This window comes from Passer domesticus, chromosome 9, assembly GCF_036417665.1.
Source record: "Passer domesticus isolate bPasDom1 chromosome 9, bPasDom1.hap1, whole genome shotgun sequence".
Taxonomy (NCBI): Eukaryota; Metazoa; Chordata; class Aves; order Passeriformes; family Passeridae; genus Passer; species Passer domesticus.
Genome location: NC_087482.1, coordinates 33641788 through 33662481, shown reverse-complemented (window position 1 = coordinate 33662481; position 20694 = coordinate 33641788). Strand labels below are relative to the sequence as shown.

General features: G+C 37.0%; 1 protein-coding gene across 17 annotated transcripts in view; it reads left to right on the top strand.

Moving 5' to 3' along the window:
• ERC2 (ELKS/RAB6-interacting/CAST family member 2) overlaps positions 1-20694 on the top strand; it is a 421439-nt gene that overhangs the window by 339752 nt on the left and 60993 nt on the right. The gene's annotated exons all lie outside the window — the stretch shown is intronic.

Sequence of the window (20694 nt, the reverse complement as noted above, 5' to 3'; positions counted from 1 at the left end):
AGTTAAATTGTTCTGCTTAGATGTGTGAAACCAACACTCAGCTCATGGTATTTGGCAAGTCTGTAGGCATGAATTTTGCATGAGATTATCGCATGTGTTCTTACAAGAGATGACCAAATGGTTGTTGTGGTTTTCTTTTGAAGTGGCTTGATTTAGTCATTGTTTGCTTACTAATGAATCTTTCCCCAGTGCTTATATTAAAGTTATTTATGTATATTGCACGTATGAATAAGTGTTTTTAACAGGGAGTGTCTGTAAAGAATGCAATAGAGACAGAATTTTTTAGGGCGAAAAAAAATCACAGGACAGAAGGTCAGCAGAATGCAGTGACCTTGGCCCAAGAACAGCATTGCCAGGAGCAGGAGGAGGCAGGTTCTGCTCAGCAGTGGCCAGCAGGAGCAGGGCAGGACTGACATGCAGCTCTCATGCCTGGCTGTGGATTGCAGTGTGTGCCCAGCCATAGCAAATGCACTTACAAGGCACAAAGCATCTTCTGTGCCTTCAATCCCACCATGTATTTTTCCATTCTTTCTTTGCTATTCAAGCTCTTTAAGGATTCTGTAATATTTTTAAGGCAAAAATCAATCCATACCTACCTTGCAAATACCTCTTTGTGAATGGGTTGTAGTTAAGTCTGGATAGAGTCTTATCTGTGTTGACTTAAATCTCATTTTTTATCCTTAAGATGCCCCTCATGACAGTTTATATTTCTAGACACCATGTACATCCACCTCCAATCAGTGTGTAAATAACACTCTTCATTGCCTCTGAATGTAGTAACAGTGCAAAGATGTCTTAAGTAGCATAAGTGGGTTTAATCATAATATTGGGGGATAGCAGAGGAAGAACTCTCAGAAACGTGTTAAAGTGCAGATGTAGGGACAGTGTTCACTTACATTTTCTTTCACATTTCTGTTTGCAAAGTGCAGTCAGCACAAATTCTACTTCACAGGTTGGTCAAAATTTAAATGCTGCTTCATTTTCTTTTTCTGCCCCTCAATTTTCCACGGTGTCTTCTAAAATATTCAACCCTACTGTAATTATACTGAAGTTTATTTAGTACATTATTTCATTTTTTGGATGAGAAAGCCTGGAAATTTGAGTTAGTCTGCCATAGCTGCTTCATCACAGAGTTGTAGAATGGTTTGGGTTGGAGGGGACCCTCAAAGGCCTTGTCACTCATTGTCCCTCTGCCATGGACAGGGATGTCATCTCCCCTCCACCAACATCCTTCCCTTCAGTTACATGTGCTCATTTTCCAAGCTCCAGATTTCCTCTTGGGGGGGTTATTTCAGTAAACAAATAGCCTTGAACATTATTTCATATTGTTTTGTTCTTGTTACTTCTTATGTATAGTTTCTTGTGGTACTCCCTAGACATTAATTAATTTGTTACTAATATTACTTGCCTTTCATTAATTTGATTTCACCAGTGACAGACAGGATAGAAAAAGAAGATAAATGGAAAGGAGGATCACTTCTAGAAACAGTCAAATTTTAGGCCTTGTCTTAAAAAAAACAAACCCACAACAAAACCACCACCCTATAATTCTGTGAAGACATTATAGTCTAATAAGTTAACAGTGTAAATGTTTATTTAACAAATAGTTTTTTAAAAACTTGTCACTGACCCAGAGTGATAAATAACCAAGGCTGGATTAATTTAAAAACTGTATCCAGCCATAAGCCACAGGTCATAAGAAGTTTATGTGAAGAATGCAAAGCCGTAGTCTCAGGCACTTGCACTGTGGAGCTTACAAGCTGCAGGATCTTGCTGTTACAAAGTTTTGACTGGATTTTGTCATATACACAACTGGGGAGTGCTCCAGAAGCATTAACATCAGCACTTTAGTTGGGATTGTGTTGCATGTGCCAAAATGTCTTCCTGTTTCCAACATTTTTCCTCGCTTAGTTTGGCAGTGGGAAGACATACAGGGCCCATGGCATCGCTGTCACTGGCCAGAGGAGATGAAATCAGGAGAAAGAAGTGGTTGGCCTTCCACTAATGTTTGAATTAAAGCTGGTCTGATTAAGTTAAGTTTAAAATGACTGTTCTAAACCAAGAACTTGCTCTGTAGTACAGGGTGAGTCTGTGTCTGCTGGGAACGTCCCTGGAATGTGCCTTGGAGGGAATGGAATGAAATGTTCTCTGTCTCCTGGAGGGCTGCTGAAATGGGCTCTAGCTTGGAGCACTTAGACCAGGGTCAGTCCTGAGCCTTAGAAAACCTGCCTGCAGTTGTTCTTTAAAGACAAAGTGCACTGGGTTTGTGTATCTCAATCCAAGTTTCACAAGCACACAATCTCCACTGAAAAGTCCCTTGTCTGCTCTGACTCCCAGCCCTGGTGGGTAGTGCAGTGTGTGTGTGAATAAGACAGATCCATTCTGTGCAGAAATAGGGTGATGTGTGCTCTTCAATGCAAACATACAGTTACATTCTAAAGGGAATGAAAACTTTATTTTTTTCTGTGATAATGCCTACTAAGTCCTTACATATTATATATTGTTTTTCTCACAGTTGTGCTTGCTGGGGTATTTGGAAGTCAGGGTGCTAGGAATATGAATTCTTTCAAATCCTCTCTTAAAGAGCAAATTGAAGAAGACTATCTGCTCCTTTTCCCTCCACTCCCAAAAAGCAATTTATTTATGGGAAAACAAACACGTTAGTGTTCCACTGTGGACTGTATCACCACTTGATGTTTTATGTGCCTCAATTGTTGTGTTTTCAGATTGCAAGCCCCAAGGGGCAGGGACCATGTCTTCTTTTGTTTGCACAGCCCTGAGCCTACTGTCAGCACTCCATAAATAAGAAGTAATTATAGTGTAATGCACCCATGTATTTTGAAAGCTTGGATCTGCTCCTGTTGAAATCCAAGGAAATTTTTCCCCTCTTACTTCAGGGACAAAGGATAACATACTGTATTAACTAGTGGATTTTTTTTTTTACATTGAGGGAGAGTGTTTATGTGAGAAAAATAGACTCAAAAACTATAATGCATCCTTTTGATTATGTTAAATGCATATATAGGAGCTGTTGTGAATTACAAATACTGTTTCAAAAGATGATAACCAGTTTTCCAGTGCTAACGACTTAGCTTATTAATGCGATAGTAAAATAAGAAATGGAACTGCTCCCAACTATGGAAAATTGTAATTAGAATGGAAAATTCCATCATTCTACTCAGTAGACACAAAGGTTTTTCTGAGTGCAAGGAGTGCAGAGAATACTAGAACAAGAATGAGAAACCTGTTTTGAGCTACCATGTAATCTGAAAGGCACACCATTTTTTTTAATATATGTGAAACATACTTTAATGCTGAGACCTTGTGTGTTAAGGTTCTGCCTGAAGTGAAGTTTTACGGCCAATTTATAAGGTCTTGCAAACAGGAGTTTACAGTGGAAACAGTGACTCTTACCTTAATTGTAGCAATGTCAATAGCATTGCTGTAATGAGCATCTGGCTACATTCCATCTGTTGACCACACCAATGGGTTTTGTGCATCATAAAAGAAGTGTTTCCCCTCCATATTTGATTTTCCACATGTCAATCCCTCCTACACACTGCAGTCCTCTCAGTTTATTGGAACACCAACATGTGGGCCGTGTGAGTGGGAGATGGGTGTTTCTCCCACGACAGACACAGCCCAGCCCAGCAGGCCCCTTGCTTTTCTAGCTGCCTGAGCTGCCCTTGTCACATCAAAGTGCCACTGCATGGACTTGGCTGATCATCCTGTCAGTGTCCTGCAGCACATCAGCTTATGGGTTTGGAGAGAAGCAGCAGCACTATGCAGTAAATGCTTGAGTTCTTGCAGCAGGAGAGCATGAATGAGGTCAAAAGAATGAATTTCACGTTTAGCACATAAGACTTGGCAGATACAGTTCCTGGGATGTGCTTGGGGGCTGCTTACATGTGGCTTTGTCCAAGCTGTGTATTAAAAAACATTGCGAAAATCAAACGGTGTAATTTTAAATTAATGCTTTTAAGTCACCTCATTACTTCTTTAATCAAAATAATAACTGAATACATGTCCCTACTAAAGTAGGTTAATAATTTGGAATAAAATATATTTCATATGAAATACAAATAAAATATTTTTGTATGCCCAGATGTGCATGTAAGGTTTCACAGCAGTACAAGCAGCTGCTTTTCTTCTTCAAAGGTGTGTTCTCCTGTTACTACAGCTTCTAAGGGGTGATTTCTTCCAATATCAAGGGCTCTTCCCTCTCCCCCAAAGTGAGATGGTATGAATGATGATATTCAAACTGTTTAATGTAATGACTCACTTTTAACTTGTTCATATTTGGGGTCTGATGCACTCTAGTCTGGGAGCAGAGACAGTTACAGGGACCTGCCTCTGTTACAGACCTATATCTGTGTTCTAATATACACACCTTGGCTTCCTGAGTGCAGAAGAAAGAAAGAAAGTAGAAATGTGACTGCTTGGTGTCCTCTCCTGGTTTTGTCAGCATTCAGTGCCTGTGGCTTAGCAGATCACACCATCAGTTTCTCATATTTCTAAAGGTGAGGGGAAGCTCTGTACAAATCTATGAACTTACCAGCATGTCTCCCCTTAAATCCCTAATAATTATCCTTAAAGGCTGTTCACTTCTGTCTGACAGAAGAGGGTCAAGTGATGAGCAAAGCTGACAAATACTCATTCAGATCAGAGCTGAATCTTCCTATTTATCTTACCTTTATTTCTGTATAATTTTATCTGAAGTTATAAAACTGTGGACAAAAAAGACTGAACTCCTTGAATGTGTAATAGGTACATTTGTAATGGAAATGACTAATTCTGAATGTTATGATCTGTGTGATTTTGGATTTTCACTTTCAGTAAATCAAAGGGCATCACAAATCAGGAGATGTGCACTCAGGGAAGTTTATTGAAAGCAATTCTATAAAATAGTAGTTCTTGGCCGTTCTTGTGCAGATCCATTTTTTGGGGAAGAGAGAGGGTAAGGGAAATTTTACCCCACAATTTCTTAGGATTGTGACAGTCTTTGGAGAGCTGGGAAAGCTGTATCCTCACCCTTACAGCCATTGCATTCTCTTGCTCTGAAGCAGATGATTTCCCACCTTCCTTAAAAAATTTCAATTATTATTACTTTTGGCTGCATGGGTTAAAATAGGAACTTCCTCTGAATATCTCTTCCTGAAGCCATTATTACCCAATAGACTTCACCTTTTTTGTTTTCTTTATTTTTTTGTATGCATGTGTAGGAATAGTAATATTTCTGAAAGTGTAATTTGCTAGAAGTCACTTTATTTTGCTGTTTAGGCTTTTTTTTCCTCTGAGGGAGAGTTCTTTCACTTGTTCATTGTAGTTTGTATGTTGTAGTCACCCTAAATGTTTGCTCACAACACAAGTCAGTCCTTATCTGATAAACCATAGAAGGACTACTAATTCTTGAAATGTCAGAGGAATACTACAATCATAGCTGTCCTTTTTACAGGTGGGTGAATAATTCCTCTCAGTGCAAAACATGGACTCAGGAAAGGGCTGTTGAAACAAGAGGCTGAGCTTGGTCAGTTGAGATTGCCAGTTTAATGAGTCCCTTGGCTTTGCTGTGTGCCCTGTAGGTAAATCCTAGCAGAGCTGTAAATGGGTAGTTTAGATTACTGAGCATGTTGTTTAGTCCTGGATCATTTTGTGTCTCCTCTAAGTGATTTTTCCCACATCGCTTAGGAGTGATTAGAATTTAGGAGTGGAATTAATTTTTTTCCCCCCAGTTTGTATGTGCCTGCCTCACAACTGCTGACAATGGCACTGAAAATATAGGGGGCTAACCATGCAAGTACAAGGCATTGAGAAAGTTATTTCATGGAAGGGTTCCACAAATCTTGGCTGATAATTTTCTTTGTAAACCAATCTGTGATTGCTGCTTTTGCTTTCACCCTATATTTAGAAATAATTTTGAAAAAAGATAGTGCAGTGATCAAAAGCAGAATAAGAAAAAAGGGCATATATCTAATGTGCATCATATTGACTTATAAGATGCTTCATGTGTTTACAGAGAATTTAAAAACATGATATTGTTGTGTATAGTGGCTTTCATTCCCTGTTCTAAGCATTTCCATGGTATCCTATCTGTGATATTTGGGTTCTTACATACCTCAGTGTTGTGGTTTGACCAGTATTGTTGTTTGCTACCTGAAGGTCTCAGACATACCAGTTCAAAGTTGGGTTATTTATTTATTTGCTTATTTTCCTTGATGTATTCAGAAAAGATAAGTATCCAGAGAATCAAAGACTTAGATGCTTATTTTCATAGCCAAAGGTTTTGGCGTCTTTGAGGATATATCTCTTGGAACAGCAATAAAGAAATTTAATTTTATTGGAGCCAAAATATTTTTCAAATGTTGGTAATTAAATTGAGTCCATAAAAAGGCTGGGATATTAATAACAAGGGTGGATATTTCAATATTAGGAGAGATGGCAGATTGCAAGATTCATAATTAGGAATGTGGTTCAAAACTACCATAGTTACACCTTTAACCTACAAATAGTAATATTTTAAATTATAAGCCCTACATAACCGGGGCATGGTAGTGGCCTCTTTGTACTTTACTGTGCTATAACAGAGAAAGCTACAGGGGTAGGAGGCTTTTTCCAGTGATATTTTGCGATGTGAGAGCAGGAACAGAGAATGTGGAAATCAGAGATACACTCTTGCAGGAAGCAGAATTTAAGAGAGTCTGATGAGTGAAGAGCATAAATCAGACAAAACTATCAGTCATGTCTGAAGAAGAAAATAGGGGATGAAATACTCTGAAGAACTGTCACGACATTCATGGACTGGAATTGTAGGCAGCCACTTAAGATGACTGGAAAACTGCAGTGGAGCTGATTGCAGCATGTATTTCACACACACACAAAATTAACGGGGCAGATAACAGAGAAATCTGCAACAGGAAAGCATTGAGCGCAATTGTGGTGGGTTCTGAAACTTTCACTTAAGAAACACTGTTCCAGCTAAAGAAAAAATTCTGTATTTGTTGAAGAAATCACTTGAGGACGTGATGCATGATGTCATGGCAGTACTTTACCAGTTTTCTCATGGCTTTAGTCATGAGGGAATTTATACAGGGCAGAGGACCTGAAGGAGTGTAAAGAATTTTAGTTATAAAGAATAGTCAATTGAACTTGCTCACCACCCATACACTGCTGTCCTCCAGGAGCAAGACTTTTCTCTGGAAGCTCATGCACAAACACATACTCGATACTTAGCTTTTACACACTTGTTCATAGTTTTTAATACCCAGTACAAGGGAGTTGTGATCAATTCTACACTTGTGGTTAGTTCTAATTTCAATTAGAATTCGCAGGTGATCTGAAAATGTTCATAACACCATGTTTAGATGACTGATGCAGTCCTTTTTTTCTCTTAATAATTATAAACCTGAGAGCAAAACAAACTCTGTGTCTGTGAAACAGGAGCAAGAGCAGAGGAGCGAGGAGAAAACCCCCTTGTCCAGCTAGAGCTTTGCAGTGGGAGGTAGAGAAGGTCTGACATGGTGTCTTCCCAAAGGAACAGGAGCAGTGGTGGAAGCCCAGCAGCCCCATTTTGATCTGATCTCAGCTACTTGGTGTGCAGGATAAGGGACCTGCACAGGCATGACTGTGGAGAAGGTGATTAAAGTGCAGCCTTCTCTTCTCCAGGTAGACCCCTGCACACGTTTGGGAGCAAAACTTCTATCTCAGGATTAAAAAATAGTTGAATACATTCCTAGTCAGTAGGAGATCAGTTTGTGGAATGAAGGGGCTTTGGTGGTGTAATATTTCAGCTGGTCCCTACAAGAGCTGAGGAGGTAATTATCACTGTTACCGTTTGCCAGGGTGACAACAGAGGGGGTCCAAAATGCTTTTTCTGTCTGATAATGTGCTTAACTAGCTTTCAATGAAGTTGCACATCATGGTTCATCGCCCTTGAATATTTTTGAGGACCCTAAGTGACTGGTTTAGTGACTAGCAGCAATGTATCAGTGCAGATCAGCAGCAGATAATTTAGTCTGATCTTGTTTGATTTTATGGGTCTCCTAAAAATTTTGTTTCCACATACCAGCAGCTTAGCAGACAGACATATGATTTCAAGCTGCTAAACTTCAAGGCTTGTTGTAGAAGGGGCAAGAATGCATGGTGGAAGAAAAAAAAAAGGGTGGAATTAATGCTGGGAAAGAATTTGACTCTGGCTTATACTCTGGTGCCTTTCATTTTTAGACACACTGAATATTATACATTTCTGCATCTGTTTGTGGTACAAAAAAATCAGAAATGAGATTACTAAATTTTAATAAATAAAAATGTTTTCATATGTATATGGTTATTCATGGTCCTCTAAAAGGAAAAGAGAAAGTTCTTTGCAATTCTAAATATAACTCAATATCGACAGTGATGCTCGAAGTTGTTATTATTTAAAAGTAACCTTTTTAGGAATAAGGACATATCTTTCAAATACTTAATAGATACAGAATATCAGTGGATCTAGCTGGGCTTTCAGACTGTGTTGATCTCAAGGTGTAACTAAATGGATTAAAATGTAGTTTGGACTTCTTACCTTTGAAGTGAGAAAACCCAAGGTTTTTGTGTTTTTACTTCATTCATGCAGTTAGAAAAACTCTTGTGCCTAAGCAATTTACAAAAAGTGGAGCCCAAGGAAGATGAAATATATTTATATTTTTGTGAATTGTATGTGTCCTAAGAAATTAGATTATACACTTGTTGAGTTCAACAGGCATTGTCCACAGTAATTTTTTTGGTCAGCAAATTAATCTGATTTTTAAATATCTTGTATTTTAATTTTAAAATTATATATTGAAAAATGACAACTATTTATATTTCAAATGTGTCTAATTCCTACCACTTCTTCTATGTAGTTGTTTTTCTCTTCTAGTAAGAATTCATGTTCAATATAGTAAATAATAGCATTACTTTAATTTTAGGCAGGATTAATTTGAATCAAATGTAATGGTGGGGGGTGTGTGTAGAAGGAGCCAAAATACTGTAACAGAGATCTGTCTGGTATTAACTAGGGATTGCAGGGTCTCACTTTTATGTGCCTAAGAGCCTGATGTATTTATGGAGTGTAGGATAGTGGGCAGTTTCCTACTAGTTTTTTTACACTTTGACAAGGTATTACTGGTACGAGCAGGTATTTCCTATATGCAGAGTAGGAAATACTGCTAATACAGTTAATAACCCACCTAACAGAGGGGAAGAAAAAGAAAAGGAAATGCTTCAAGGGCCCTCGTGGTACACTGTAGTTCTAAACACATGGCAGCCTGTGGCCTCCAAATAAAATCTTACAATTTGGGTGTGATGTCACTGGTCAATTATTTGAGTGTGGCAGCAATACTGATAGTGATATCACACCTATGAAAACTGGAATTCCTCCAGCTGGCTTTGGGGGTGTGATGTCCAATCCATCAATGTCAGCTGAGAGTCAACCATTACCTTTCACATCAAACCATAAAAGCAATTTTACCTTCTCTGCTGAAGCGTGTGGATGTTGTTCAAGCAGCCCATTCTTTTTAGGTGTTATGGGTGGAGTTTATGCATTCTGTTCCTCTGTGAGGACCTTGATTGCTTCTTCAATCAGAGCCACTATCTGGTGTTAATTGCTGCTATTAATTTGTTCCCTTTTCTACAAATTTAAACTTCACAAAATAAATTGTAAGGAGGAGCAATTATATTTCCATTTTGAAATTGAATTATGAAGATCTGTACATAAGTAATTTGGTATTTTTTTATGGATTTATTTGTACTGACCTGGTCTGTGACAAATTGTGTCCCTAATTTCACCATGGACACTAATACAGTACAAAATATTAAGAGAAAAAACATTGTTATGATAGATTTAAATATATTTAATGAGCTGTCAATACTGTAGCTTGAAAATGCTATATATTTGTTTTTCTTCTAGTGAATATAAGGATGCAATACTTTTTTATTTCTATCATTCTTAGGAAGAAGAATATCAAAATTGCATAATTTAAATCAATATGGGAAAATATATAAAAAAATAATAATCAATAAAATTTGGTAATAAGAATTTTAACTATATTTATTGTTGTTCTGCTAAGTTTTAGTAATTTTTCAGCTACTTTAGCATCATTACTAAACATAATTTTGCAACTATTTTTTATATTATAATTGCAGCACTTTAGAATTTTCTTTCTGACAGAAAAAAAAAATTTAAAAAGTCATTACAGTAAAGCAGTAGTATGGAGTTTATTTATCTGCATTATATATTCCCAGTTTACAGTCCTGCCTAGTTATCTAGTTATCTTTTCTTCTTTTCTAGGTTGTCTGACCTTTTCCATAAAGAAATCTTTTCTTTTAGCTGATAATTTTATAAAATTACTTGGGACACTTGCCAAGTGAGGTATCTGTCTGAAGAGTTTATACTCTACACAAATGGTTCCAGGTGCTGAGCTGGAAAGTCTCAGTTATTTCCAACACAGAGAATAAAGGAAAAAAAAACAAAAAACAAAAAAGGCCCCAACCAACTTGTAAATAATACTTGTTTTAAAAGATTTACTGATCCAGTTGCTTCAACAGGGTGTCCTGAGTGTTAGCAGTTGGGTGTTATTAATTTCATGGATGTATTTTCTGTTGTCCAAGAAAATGTTTGTTAAATTTGGTTACTATAAGAATTGTGCTTTCTGTGATATTTTCAGGAAATTAATCTGCATCTGAAAGAAAGGGTAAGTCAGCTTTGGGGTGGGATAGAGCTGAGGTACCTGTGCAAGCAGGTGGCACTAATGGTTGCGGCTTCAGGAGACGACGAGGAAGCTGCTAAACTCTGCAGGAGAGGAGGGGAAGACTGGAATTGGAGGAAAAAATGATTGAAGATGGAGGGGACGTTGCAACTGACAAAGCAAAATCCCTAATGGTAGAAACTGAAGGGTTTGGAGAGATGAGGAGAAGTGCAAGGGGACCAAAGAGTGGACACTGTCAGGTAAATGGATGCCATAATGTCACAGTAGGAAGCCCTAGAAAAGCCTGAATGAATCAATGTGTGTGTTTGACTTTTGTTTCTGAGCAACATTCAGTTAACCACTTTGAAGAAATGATGGATCAAACATCTTGGCTAGCTTGTCATAGGCCTGATATTTCTTCTGTATATTGATTGAGGCAGGAGTCCCGGGGAAAAACAAAATATGCAGAATTAATGGCTGTATTATAACTAATATCTAATAAGGTTCAAAATTCAAGCTGAAGATATTATCTCAGTTCTGGAACCTTTTGACATTTTATTTGCTTCAAGTCACATAAGCTGATAATGTAGTTTTAGCATAGCAGCTTTTCTTGTGTGGAGAACACATGAAGTAGATTGTATGTAAGATAAAAAATGTGATGAATGTCTAGGCTTTAATTGTATTATGCAGTTAACATTAAGGGAGGTAGTAGAAAGAAAGGTCAACTTTTCAATATCTTTTTAATAATTAAAATATTTACTTGTTCATTCCTGCAAGACGTTAAATATACAGCAAGAGATCTACTAATTAACAAAAGCTGTAATGTGTTTCATCTTCAGTATGTATCCCTGTATCAGTCAGCTTTAATATTTTTAATAATTATTTTGTAATCAGTTGCACTGTTCTGCTAAGACAGCTTCCTTGAGTGAGCTGCATGGCCTGACAGCTTTTACTACAGAATCTAAATGTGTCAACATTGGCAAACAGTTCTGTCACTTTTTTTTTTTAACTACAGCATAAAATCTTGAACTCAGAAAACCAAAGTAAATAAAACAAATAGGCTAAAAGAGACAGCTGTGTGCTTTTGTGAAGAGAAACAGTAACAGGGGATAAATCAGAAAGCTGAGGATGACGTGCTGCAAATAAACCTTAGTACATATGACAGTTCTCTGTTTAGGATTTTCTCATAAAGGTTCAAGGTATAAAAACTTAGAGGTGGAATAGAGTACTTCCAGAATATCTGACTTTTCCTGCAGGCAACTTTTTGAGTCGATGGAAGTATTTAGTTTATCTAAATATGTAGAATTTATTGTCCAAGAAGACAAGGTCCATGCATGAGCAGTGTTTACAAAACAATGGATGTCAGACTCCACAATGGGGTTTTTATTTGACAGAATCTGGTCAGTAAGGTGGTACATAGAGTAAACATGATGGAATGGAAGGGAATTCAAGAATCCTTTTTTGTGAGTCTGGTGCAGAAGTCTGAAATCTGTAGTAACCAGGAACCACAGCTTCTCCTCTGGAAAGTTAGAGAGTATCTGGTTATTTTTCAGAAAATCAGAAAATGTGTCTGTCTGAATTTCAACAGAGGTTGAGAAAATCTTATGCAATGTTTTCCTCTTCCCATTACTATTGTCTCAGACTGTGTAGGACCTGTTATTAAGACAAAGGCTAAGTACATCTGTCTAAATCTTATATTGTTAAAGCCTGCAGTTCTTCTTGCCATATGATTATTTTCAAATTTCTCTGCACAGATTAGATGCTGCTTAAGCACCGTGTGCAGCACCACCTGGAAATATTGTTAAGTGCAGTCAGTGAGGGGAAAAACATCAGTGATGGTGACTTTGAATTCAGTAGAAATAATTAATTACTGATTTTTTAAACTGGATTCTAAAAAAACCCCTGTGTTTCCAAGGGGTTTTTTCCTATTAATTTTAAAAAATATTTATGGGGACTTAAACATAAAGAGATGTTTAAATAAGGTTTTAGTCCAAGAATAAAAAAATTAATGCCACCTAAAAAAGCTTCAAAGTCATCTGTCAGGTTCTTTATGGCAATGAAGCTCTCACATTATCTTTTTAATGTTGGAATCAGTTCAAGTCACTGAAATTTCTTTAATGAACTTTAGGGCACATCTTCAAAGAAACCTGCAATTGAACCTGTGGAAAGGCCAATGCCTTTGAACTGTGGAAAAGAAGTTTATCCTAGATTAGCTTGATCTTTTAGTTTACTCTGCCTTCTAATCTAGTAAGAAAGATCTAAGCTTTAAGAATACCCCTGAACTGCAGTGACAACCTAAAAGCAGTGTATTGTTAGGGAGAAATTCATTGCTTCCCTTTGGTATTGGCATTTTAAATTTGGAAGGACAGCAAAGTTGTTTATTTTGTGCTGTGAACATGACCACTCTGAGTCTCTCTGAGCACTACATTTTCTTTATTTGTTAGGAGATGTTTCTTTATTTCTTTAACTTGTTACTACCTTATAAATTAAAAATTTAATTGCATTTTTGTTTTCATTCTCCCTCTACCATTTCAGTGTACTTCCATCCAGTTCAGTCTTTCATCACTCAAATGTGGAACAATGTACCTTCAAATTTGAAAGAAATAACAAAATCTGGAACAAATTACAAAGTGGTGGAGAAGGGAAATGCAGAGCTGTATGGAAATAAGTGCATTAATGCATAAGCTCTGATGCACATGAGTCTGTTTTGAAGGACACTTCATTTTAGTTTGAACTTCTGCTTTTAAATTTTACTGTAATATGATACAACATTTGCTTGGGTGACTACTTGAGGAACTTTCAGTGTTAACAGTGTTCTTTTCCATAGAAATTCCATTGGATTTTGGATTTTGTACTCTTTCCAGGTTACAATAAGAAAAATATGGAAGAGATTTTTAATAGAAAAAAACCAATGCTCAGTGGTTTGCAGCTGGCAATCACAATGCCTCTACTGCTGCTTTTATTTTATTAAGTGGAACAGGTCAATTCACTATCAGAGCTGACTGTGTTCCTTCTCTGGTGAAAGTAAAAACACAGGTCTAGCAAAAAATTAAATGACCACTAGTTTCTTCTTTTCAATCATTCTGTGAAATGTCTTTTTAACAATGTCTCATGTTGTGGAATCAAGGAGGACAAGGATGATCATCACTCAGCTGGCAAAGGAAAATCACCTTATGTCTGCAGCACTGACTTCCATAAGTGATGTTATTCAATATCTACTTTTAATTATGGGTTAATAAGCACTTATACCATGAAGAAAGTGCAGAAAAGCAGAGTTAAGTAGAAAATCTTGTTCAGATGATTACAAGTTCAGAAAATCTTGATCAGATGATTCAGATGAAACTGGATTTTTGAAAAGAAAAGTATTGAAGGGAATAATATAAAATATATTTGAGGGAACAGAGAAGTGAAATTATATGTTTATCCAGTTTTATAAATTATGCTATATTTTCCTGTATTTTATTTTTTAATGTTAATTCCTTGACCTATTAAGGTCAATGGGATTTTCACCACCGGCTTGATTGGTACTGTTTCACCCTTCATCTGTGAGAAGCAGTTTCTGCTTTTTATTACTATTTCAAAATGGTATCCTTCCTTTTCTTCTCTCACTCCAGTTTCCCAAGGATTTACCATCTTTTGCATCAAAAGGAAATGTTTTTGCTGGTACATAGTGTATAGTTGAAATCAAGTACCAGGCAAAATCTGGCTGACCTAATGGGCAGATTCCAGCAGAGCAGACGTTTTGAATCTGGACTTCTTAGTTATTGAGGGTACAGGATTTTGAATGCTTTTATCCTTTTATTGGTGAATGCATTAAAGTGCATGCAGACAGAGAATGTTAAAGTGGCAGTCAGATAAACTTGTTAAAGCAGTGGGAGTTTTTCCTTTCTTTCTACGTGACTTTATCATCACAGTGGAGTTAAAAGGCAATTAGCCCTTCAGCTCTTTTCTGGCCAGTTTATTGGCATTTTACACAGAACTGTTGAATAGACAGTGCCATATTAAAAATTCCACTGAAGCTGGCCTGGGGATAACAGACTCTAAATTTCTGGTTAATGTAGGTTTCCTTGAGAGGAACTATTGCCAAAAATTTCGGGTGAAATTATCTAAAAACAGTACCTATGCTGCTTGTACTCATAGTTGATGGAAAATTGTAGTAGTCTTGCTACATGCTGTGTTACATTTCCAGGGAAATATTTTTATAAAGAGTGTTTGATGAAAAAGTTTATTCCTTTAGTAATAACAGGCTACCCACTGTGTTACTTTAGGCAATGAACATGGTGAGTAGAATAAGACATTTTCAGCATCAGAACAACAATCATACTGGCTTTGCATTTCTCTAATTTTCATCTGAGGTCATTAAAACACTTCACAAACATGGATTAGTTATTTCTTTCAATATATGAGAAGGTGGGACATAGATTATTATGTCAAAATTTTGACCAAATGTAGTCCAAAGTTGTTTTGGTTTTGTTTGATTTGGGTTTTTTTTCTGTTTGGATTTTTTTTTGGTTGTTATTTTGGAGGGGGGTGGGTTGGTTTAGAATTGTAAGTAAACATTGTGGGGTTTTTTCTCATTTCAGGGTCAGTCGAAAATCAGACATGTATTTTGCAGTTCTTGCACCCCAAAGTATTAAGAACCAAAACCTGACTGTAATATTTTTCATGACTGAGGAGAATGAAGTACAAACACAAGACATACAAGTTCACTACTGGAGAGTAAATTGGATTTTTCATACCATTTTATTTTAATCTGGTCTTGCCAAAGAAAATAGAAAGTTTTTGATAGACATGACTGAGACTATTATTGCATCTTAATGATGCATTCATTGCTTCTATGAATAAATTTATTTAGCTACATTTTGTAACTGATTTTAATTTACTGATGTTAGATCATGAGAAATCCATTGAGGCTTGTGAGTGTGATTGAGAGCCAGAGGGTAAAAGCAAAGAGTAGATCTGATTTTAAACCTGACCATATGCATTGCTCCAACCTGCACTGGGGAGTCAGCAAAATGACTCCTTAGAAGTCCAGCTGATTTTTGGGTCAGATCTCTTTCAAAGTAGGGAAGGAAAGCTGGTAGATTTAAAGACTCATAAATGCTATTTTCACTATATTTTGGTTTGCGTGACAGCCAGAGGGCACTCAGATTTTGTTCAGACAGCAAGTGATGGATTTATGCTCCAGTGTCCAGCAATTAAAAATGCCTTCATTTGCTCAGGTGAATATGAGTTAGAATTTCTTTCAGAGCACAACACTGATTTAAGGTGATCCCCAATAGCAGCAGGTCTATTTGAAATGGTGTGTACATGTATTTCAACTCTATTAAAAACTCAAACTTTGCTTCTGATACTCACAAGCCATCATGAATGTCCTCTACAACCTTTGTCTTTTGATGTAGCAAATACATATTGGGAAACAATGGTTTCATCAAATGGGTATTAATGTGTAAATTGAAAGTCTTGAAGTTGGAAAGTGCCAGATTTAAAGTAGCTAATATAATTTTTTTTAGGTGTCCTTTTGGTTATGTGTTGCAGCACTTCTCAGTTGCACATTCATTTACTGCCTTTTCTTTAGGACTCACTGCTGGTCCATGCTTTCTCCCCTTTGCACTGACTCCATTTCTGAGCTGCATTTTCACTGGGACAGTAACTGTGGGACAGACAAGCACTTATGTTATTGGGCAACTTAGCCCTACCCATGCTCTTTCTTCAGATTACTTATGTGCTAAAAAATTGTCTAGACCAAAAAATGGGTATGGTGTGGACTTCTGTTTGAGTCAGTCAGGGCTTGACATGCAGAGAGCACCCTCAGCAACTTCAGGGCGATAAAAACTTTGCCATGATGACAGGAAGAGTGGTCATCAGGAGCAGAACCAGAGCTGAAGCAGGAGTGATTCTGAGCTTTAGGCCATCTCTGACAGTTTTCTGGGCTGCCAGGAAGAAAGCAATTTTTTCACATCTACAAGGTGAGGAAAATAAAGAATACAATTTTATTTTATAGAGGCATGTCAAATGTAACATCTTGAAGTCTATGCAACTGTTTTAAAAATGAAAAAGACTATAAAAACTGAAGAACTTTACACTAGCAAGCCTAATACATCAGAGCAAATGACCGAGACATCTGCAACAAAGACTTTTGAAACTGTGCCCAGTGTCTGTGCACTGTCTTTTCCCACACAGATAATAATGTTCTTCTCCTATCACAGAGGAGAAAGTGGCTTGTTAGTGCTCTAGAGAGATCCAGATATGGTGATGAGCAGCACAGGCAAGCCCAGGAAGCAAACAGCATTATAGTTCCAGGGAGATTCTTAGCAAAAGCAGCATTTTAAAAACTTTGGTAGTGCTAAAAGCAACTGCACCGTGTAAGAAACATTTGTCCTGTGGACAGAGTGACACAGGCCCTGGAGTGAAAAATAATGTGTGATCATTAGTTAGAAATGGCCATAATTTACAGACACCAGGGGGCAGAATTAAGGTTGCAAGGACACCTATAAACCTGGCATTTCCAAGAAGCAGGCTATTTATGTTCAAACTCAAGCACACTTTTAAATTTACATATTTGAATGGTATAGAATTTGTTGCAAACAACATTCTGCTTGTGGAAACAAAAACATTTAAATGTACTCCTAAGTGTGATTGTTCATTTGTTACAAATGTGAATTTAACTAAAAGCTAATTCTAATTAGTTTCAGCTAATGTTCAACACTTTATTGTTTGGACATAAATTAGTCCAGCTTTCTAAAGGAAAAACATCAAACAAATCCTTTCTTGAAGGTTAGGCCTCTCTTTCTTACTTTCTGAACTGCAGAAAACACTGTAGATAACTGCAGCTTTTTATTTCCAACCTGACCTTCCACATTCTGAAACTAATTTGCCATACTGCTTCTCAAAGTCTGCTCAAGGACTTCCTTTAGCAGAATAATGTGGTTCTTATTAAGCACATCCTATAAGACCCAGGAGGATTGCATGCAAAGAAAATAAGACGGAAACACAGATGAATTTCCATCCTCCAGTCAGATATATGATATTGATGACCAGGATGCATATGAAGGATATTGTAAAGAAGACAAAGAAAAAGAATTAAAGCAAATGTCTGACAAATTGGCTGTCTTCAGATGCAAGGATGACAAGTGGTCTGTGCAGCTCAGTGGAGGACATGGAGGCATCAAGCCAAATTGTTATGTAGTCAACAAGTCTCTTTGAATCACATGGCTGTGTGTAACCTCTCTTTTAAATAAGGCCTCAATTTAAATTACATCATCATGCAAGACTTAAAAGCCGTGAAGTTCTATGTGAAAGCTGATAGTTTTGCTTAACTCCAAATGTTGTTCTTCACAGTTATGAATTGTATATTTTTTTTTCCAGGAATAATGGGATATTCTGTTCAAGTGGGACTTCTTTTAAATATTATTTCCCTAATTTTTAAGTAGATGCACCAAATACAAATAATTGTGAAAATAGGAGCTTTAACTTCAAATCAGTTTCTTTGTTATGTTTTTTTCTATGAGGTGACAAAATAATTTCATGCTAGCCTAATTTGATGGAAAAATGCACTGAAATAGCTTCAGTGTACTATAATCTCTATAACTTTTGATGTTCTCATTCCAATGTAGCTAAATATAGACTTCAGAGGTTTTACAAGGTTAATGAGGAATCTTTACCCCTGTATGCAACTCAGTGCAAGTGCAATTTAGTGACTTGGCTCCAGAATTATCACTACTTTTTCATTTCATTCTTCAACAAGATGCAGAATTTGGGTAATCAGAATTGTAATATGATTTTCCTGTTAATCTGTTTTAAATCTGATATTTTCACCATGACTAATCCATGAAATTTGTCAACTTTGTCTGTGATTTACACAAGCTCTATTTATGAAAAGAAATTGTTTGAGTCCTAAGGCATGGAATATTATTTCCCAGCATGCTTTTAGTGACTTTTTACTAACAAGTATAAACAAAATGTGCTCATTGACTATATTATTATTTCAAGATCAGGAGGTAAAACATGAGGAATGTTGAAGAGTATATTCCCTGTAGCAGTGTATATTAGTCTTAAGCCATTAAGAAGAAAATAGCCTATCATATCAGAGTTGGTAAGGATGGTTGTGATCATAAAGTTTACCTAAAATAATTGGATAACTTGCTTGTAGATTAAAAACATATGTGATTCTTGTATGTCTTTATGCTGAGGCTTTAGAATTAATTGCTGTCAGCATAAACCAGACCAAACAAAAATAGATTTGCATCAATTCTTTGTAATAGGGGAAAAAGAAAGGCTTGAATGACAGTGAAGATAATTCTGTTTTGTATTTGGGGGGAAATGGCTACACAATGTTCACATACAGGAGTGCAATTTACTATATATGGGAAAGAATAAAGCTCTTTTATGTAAATGTAATAACAGGCAAGTAATACCTTCAAAGGAGAGAAAAACAATCTCTTGGGTACAGAAGGTTTGTCTGCTCCAGCTGTCCTCTCTCACTTGTTGGGGGAAGACATTTGGGGAAAGGCCAAAACACAGATATTCACAAAGCATCCAGATTTTAGCTCAGCACCATGTCTTAATCAGCTTTTACTGAGCTGCTCTGCACCGAGCAGGTTTGAATGTGCAGCACCCCCCTGCATGTACCCGAGTCCCAGTGCCTGTGGTGATGAGAACAGGATGGCTCTGGGCTTCAGGAGCAGCACAACTGCAGGTGAGGGAGGAGCAGCATCACCTCCTCTTCCAGCTGAGCAGGAGCTGCTGAATGCCATGGCTGTCTCCACGTTATTTCAAATTCCTGATCACATGGTTTTGTGAAAGATCTCCAGAAATCATGTGCACTGAGATCACAGATGGCCAGCTTGGTACAACATCCACTCACTGGAGCCAGGTAGCACAAGCTTGGCCTGCCCCGAAGTCTGGTCTTTCTCCAGCAGAAATGGCCATAGTTTATTCCCATGTCCGTCAAGTTACCAAAATACAGACATGCTCTGTCATGGTCCCTGTGGTATGAAATGCCCCCTTTGTGGTCAGACCATAGCAGAGCTCCTGGCCATGTGGAGAAAGGTCAGTGTCCTCAGGTGCTGTCTGCTAATGCCATGGTGGTCTTATGTGATTGCCCAAGCCATGGCAGGAGAACTCTGTGTCCTTGTGCTCCTGGCTGGCCTTCTCTCTGCCCTGCTTCCTTAAACACTGTAGCTCATGTTCTCAAAGGCCCAACTGCCTCTTAATCTGATTTATGAATGAAAACAGTCAACTGCACCACATAGAAATTCTCATTTCACAATGTCCTAAGAGTCTAGGGGAAGTTTGGTCTCTGCTCCAGGCTGGAATCTGACCTCAGAATTAGAATTTATTTCAGACTTGCAAAAGTATTTAGCCCAAAAGATATTTTGCAGAGGACAGAAGAATTTGGGGTAGACAGATTAATGTTTTACGCATGATGTTTTGCACTTCCCTAGCTAAAAAGTAATTTAATAAATTTTCCTTTAATTGCTCATAGTATAAAATGGAAAATAAGTGGTATCTCAGCCTTTTAAAAGATATTTTTAAAATACTAGAAGTGAAAAATAGGTGTTTAAAGTCTGATTTAATATAACACCATAACATTTAGAAACCAAAACGATTTATTGATCATCTTAATTAAATATCTCAATGTCTCCTTATAAATGCAACTGTTCCCTTCAGAGCCTTGAAACTTCTCTCATACTACTGATATATGCAATTTATGGATAACCAGTGGGGCTACATGGATTCTGGTATTCTTTCTTGATATCCTAGAAATTTGGAGCTAATGTTTTCATGTGTATTATCCTAATGTACACAGAATTGCTTGGGACACATTTGAAGCTGCATCAACCTGTGAAAGCTCTTTGTTTAATCCATTTACTGAATAATTGAGCAAAGACTCCTATATTTTCTACATTTAGAGTCTTAAAATTATTGTCTTTATGTTATAAAAAATTCTGGTCTACATGGTTAACGTGAATGTTTGTATAAAAAAAATGCT